The 5,827-nt window shown below is 32.2% G+C and overlaps 1 long non-coding RNA gene across 1 annotated transcript; it reads right to left on the bottom strand.

Annotated features, from left to right (window-relative positions):
• Positions 1 to 1,945: 1,945 nt before the first annotated feature.
• On the bottom strand, positions 1,946 to 4,161 carry LOC112522370. Its single transcript, XR_003070173.1, has 2 exons — positions 3,508 to 4,161; positions 1,946 to 2,327 (listed from the first exon to the last, which is right to left on the bottom strand). It is a non-coding gene; the product is annotated as an uncharacterized LOC112522370 (long non-coding RNA).
• Positions 4,162 to 5,827: the final 1,666 nt, after the last annotated feature.

Below are 5,827 nucleotides of genomic sequence, written 5' to 3'. Positions count from 1 at the left end.
ATTATGACATATACGACATAGAATTAAATCATATCATGCAACAATAGTTTAACATTTTGATATCCGTTAAGGAAAAAAAAACTACACAAACATTCACGTCTCTAAACTACATATATAAATATAAATATGCAACATTGTCTTAAGAAAAAGATAAACACAAACTACATATATACAACAAAAATGTTGCAAATTTTTTATGGTATGCCAAGCATGTTAGAGAAAATCCAAGCTTGATCAAATCAACATGAAACTATTGTTAGTGGCAAATCTTTGCTTGCACAACCAATAACTTCAACTTGATTTTTGGCATTGTGTGTTTCCACAAATGTAGTGATGATTGAAAAGTCTTGATCCTTGCTAACCAAATCGACTGTATAGTTCACTGACCGATTAAGGTCCATACTCGGCATCATTTATTCTTGTTCTTACATCCTACGCCTGAATAAAATTGTGTAACAACCCTAGAATTGCATAATAGAATTTTCACCGATGCTTGCATTTTATGGTTGTAACATCCTAAATTTTGTTTAATGAAAGAATAATAGGAAGACAACGTAAATTTTCATATACTAATAGTGTGTGTGTGTGTATATATATATATATATATATATATATATGTGATACAACTTGAATAGAGGCAAACTGAGTGTTCGGATTTGTTGCAAATATTGTTACCTGAACTCGTAATAATCAATTTTTATTTTGATTTTGATTTCTTGAAATCAAAATAATATGATTTGAAGTAGGCAAAAAGATTACTTGAAGAAACTTTAATAAAAAAAAGTTATCTGATTATGATTTTTGAAACCCTAATAATCATTTTGAAAACTTACGTCCAAACATGCGCCTTCTAATTTTCAAGCCTACTGGTTTAAATGTTTGCTTTATCATAGAAAGTAGAAACAAAAATTAGAAAATTTGGTAAATAATTTTTCCTTGATTCTTGAAACCTGACAAAAATGTTTGTTACATAATTCTAAGTTGATCAATATGATTTATAAATACTAAAATCGTGGTTTAGTTTATCCAATAATTGTCACAAAAGTCAACAAATCCATAGTGACACCACCCTCAGATGCACCCTCACAATTTTTCAGTCCCATGATCATCATGGAGGAGGTAAATCACATGTCGAATGTGTAGAGGTGGGTGGTGCCTGATCAAACCAAACTCATTCTATAAGGCCGGGTCCTTACCCACTAGGCTAAAGCCAAGGGTACATGAGGTTGTCTTTGTATGCTTGAATGCTTCTAACTCTTTAGGCAAGGAATAGTTCGCATTGCCGACATCATTTGGTACTTGAAATACCTCCAAACCCTACGTTGATGAGAGTTAGGACCATGCATGTGTCGTTAATTTGTCATGTCAAAGTTGTTGAACTTGAATTTGATCGAAAAAGAATGTTGTTTGGTACTTGAAGTATGAGAGCTCGAGGACCACATGTCATTTGTAATGTCCAATCTTTCAACTCGATCGCACATGATACTGCTGTAATTAACGTTGCTCATAACCAACGTAATTCAAACTGTATATGGGATTCTTCTTCTTTGAGCTGTTTTTCCGGCCTTAAGCTCATCCATAAATATGATGTTGTTCAACATGTTACGGACCTCATTCTCTTTTTTATTGTTGGAAAGAGGACGACACCTCTAACAAATTTTATAACCAGTTGAAAAAAAAATACATCTAAGCAGCGTGGGACTCCCATCCACAAGCAAGTCCATCTAAACGGGACATTTAATTTCCCAAAGTATGCATTACAGTTTCATGCTTTTGCTCTCATAATTATCACTTTCGAGCTTCTCATCTTTGTTAAGCTCGGAAATAGTATTCTTCCAAGCAGTATACAGTAAAAAGTTGTGAGCATTATCTCACATATAACTAAACTATATAGCTTTGGTCGTGATTGACCATGTACGTCAACGAAACACATCAAAATCATAAACAGAAACCCATTGTGTTATTTTCCAATAATCATCTAAACAAGTGTGTTGATGTGAAACAAATTGAATACCCTATTTAACACATCAAACTTAATTAACCAAAATCCTACATAAAACTAAGAGGAGCACTTACTAGCTTAGGAGAAGTATTGAGCCAATAATCGTTTGGATGATTTAGCGCGCACTTCCGAGCCCAGATGGTTTGTTGGCCCTTGATGAACTTCGTGAGGGAAAGTCTCGCGATAAACTATATATAAGGACATGATTCCAAACTCATTCTGAATGTTTTCCCACGTCAATTCGGTAGTTAAGCCAATCGACCTTATTGCGCCTAGTGAGTGTAGTGACTAATTAAGCGATCGAGCATTTTATATGCGTTGAAACCTTTGAAAGTTATTTTGTTACCATATGCAACAAACCAAAAGCCACTGTTAATCACCCTAATCAATAAGCTTAAACGAAAACAGTTAACTAGCTAGGGCACATTCTTCAGTGTACTTCTTGGGTGTTATCCTACTCTCATATATATATATATATATTGCTTAATTTCTGAACTGAAATGGGATCAAAAACATGAATTTGAAATCCAGTGCTGAACACCAAGATTGATGATTCTACTATTTGAATTTCAGGAAGCTTAATGAATTGGTACTTTTACTTGCTTAGGAGGACTATACGAAAATGAAAGTTTAATGTAACACATGCTACTCATCAATGGTTTATTTATGACTTCAAGTTTAGTTCATGTCACTTTATAACACTTTAATTGTTACAAGTGTGATGTACATATATTTGACATCCTGATCAGTCATCGGATGTGAATCTAATTATAGCTAACACTTTTGACGCAAGTATATATCGAATCTGTACAAAAAAATGCCATCCCCATCAACCCTTTTATGCGTTTCAACTCTCAAGGACATCAAACCCATCAATACAAATAATCAATCTCTTGAACCTACTACTTCAACCTATATGATTTCTTGGTTTTAAATTTAATAGCATATATATATATATATATATATGTATATGTATATATCTGTAAATATACAAGTTCTAAACTATTTTGAATCTTATTCAGTTGAACTGAACTATATATATGTAATGAACCCCATTTTTGGCATTTAATTAGCAAGGATTCGACATCATTGACACCGTGTTCGGTGATTTGTTTCATATTATAAACGAATTAAAACACAAATACAAATCCAGATTACATGATCTTTTTCGTATTAATTTGCAAGAAAAAGGTGTTACGAAATGAAAGTTGACGTAGACACGCATTTAATATAAAACTATTCATGAATTCGAGTGAAAAAAAAATAAAGAAAGTAGGCACAACAATAAAATACTGACCCGCATGAGAAACATATACAAAAAGCAGAAAATTAATTCAAAAGTTAAAAAGAGATGATTTAAACCTAATTATTAAATGCAAACTGGTATCTGATATCAAATTGAAAGTTAGTTGAGGAAATCAATAAGAAAATTAAACAATGATAGAGAAAAGAAGGAAAGTAAAAGAGACGACCAAAAGAATTATGAACAATCAAGTGGTACTTACTTGGGTAGATTCGTAATTTCACATGGGATTGATTCGCCATTGCTAACGAGAACTTGAAAGCAAAAAACACAGTCTTGATGGGGTTTCTTCATGTGTGCTTTGTATGAAAAACTGTTGGGTACGAGTGATTGAAGCTGCAAGATGACCTGGTTAAGCTCTCTTTACCCTACTCATAAACACACACACACACACACACACACTAATAAACACCTCAAAAACGCGCAGAAAGATTAATTGACCTCACTTAATCCTTCCAATATATACACACACAAACACAAACACACACACACAGAGGTGACTTTTTGACAACACCAGATCATGCTGGCAGCTTCAATCTCTCAGACCAACATATATAAACACAAGTAATCATCAATTAAACAAGAAAGGTATAGAAACCCCAAAAGGGTGACCACCAAGCCTCCTAATGTGGAAGAAAAAGCTGTTTTCTTGGCTCCAACTATGACCTTCCGGCCTCAAAATAAAGTAAAGATTAAGGGCGTCGAGGAGAAGAGAAATAGAGAAGCTATTATGCTAGTTTTCGGTTCGAAAGAACCCCCTCTCTCTCTTTTATGAGGCTTATGCTCTCCCTTTGTAACAGTAGCATCATATATAGAAGAGATCTAAACAGTAATGAGGTTTTGTGCCTTTCTTCCAGCTATTCAAAGTTGACCTATTCATCTCTCTCTCTCTCTCCTCTCCCCCCCCCTCTCTCTCTCTAAACATACATACATACATACATGCATACATACATACATATTAAAGAAACAAGAAGCATATGACAGATTTTTGTATGAGCCATCTCTGTTAGTGTTTAAAATGATATGATAAAATAAGGGACCACAAATTCAGAGGTATCAATTTCTCAAACTAATTCCATATATGTATTTGTCTATCCTTTATGTCCCAATCTTTTCACAAATGAAGTTATGAATTCAATACATTTTTCTTTTTGAAAAATTCTTGATTTGGAACCATGAATCAGTATTCCACTTAATATATGGGATGTATGTACCATACACCCTACCCCTTCTTTTTCTTTCGGTTCGTAAAATATCACATCCGTACAAACATTATCGATCTATTACACGTGTATTAGTCGTATTGGTTACACCATTCGAAACGGAATTACCTTAACATATTCAATTGGCCCACAAAAGTTATAATATATATATGTATATATATATATATATGTATATATGATGTCGATGAAAAATGGAGGTAGGAATTGTCAAAGGGAAAAACGGATCCCAAGATGAGATAATAAAACTTTTTGCATGCTTCACTCTCCATCACATGGCCTATGTTCCAAACGTCTCTATAATTTCAGAGGTCTTAATTAAACTGTCGGGGCCTTCTTCATGATAATACAATCACAACTTGACATAATTGCACTTAGTGACAAATTCAATATTAATTGAATACATTATTCAATTTAAAATCCTATAAATCTCTTTTCTAATTCCTTAAAAGAACCTATTTTGTAGTTTGATTTATATACAAATAATATGGAATTACAAATTTGAATAAGCTTTTCGTTGTTCCATGTTTTTGTACTAAATTATTTAACGTTTATAAAATCCCCGTCACAAATATGTGATTTGAAATGTTACTAATGAAGCCACTCGATCGATGTTATGAAGAAAGTCATGAAATAAATATGGGGAAAACATGTGATTGTTTATATTTAAACGATATTAACAATAAATATGATACACGAATTTTTTGTAACAAAATTGAGCTTTAATTTGTTTATTAATATAAGTAAATTGCACATTATCCTTTGACTTATAAAAGATACAACTATAACTTAACACCTTTATTTTCGTGTACGTTGTTTTTTCAAGCATATAATATTTGCATATAACAAATATATATATATATATATATATATATATATATAATATGAGTTTGGTTCAAATACTAACCAATTTTTTTGTGTTAACTATGTTAACCAAACTCAACCAATCATATTCCATCTTTTCCTTTGGTTCAAATGTAACTCATATATTAAATACAAAGATATTTAAGTAATTTGTCATTTTATGTAACTCCCAATTAATTAATTGAAAGTTACAAATATGAAAATATCACAATTGATCATGATGCAATATTGACATTGGGGTTTCACACGTGTTCATGTTATATAATTTACATTTATTTTAATCAACAGTTCTTACTTTTGACATATGAACACATCCGAAATCACACAGCCTTAGATGTCGTGATTCATAAGTGTTCATGTATATTTAAGTCACTAGATGTTCATATGAATACATACACACACACACAAACACAGAACATGTGAAAGCATGTGAACACT

Source organism: Cynara cardunculus (genome assembly GCF_001531365.2).
Source record: "Cynara cardunculus var. scolymus isolate 2C chromosome LG 1, CcrdV1, whole genome shotgun sequence".
NCBI classification, from domain to species: Eukaryota; Viridiplantae; Streptophyta; class Magnoliopsida; order Asterales; family Asteraceae; genus Cynara; species Cynara cardunculus.
The sequence above is the reverse complement of the archived record's forward strand: the minus strand, read 5'-3'. Positions and strand labels throughout refer to the sequence as shown.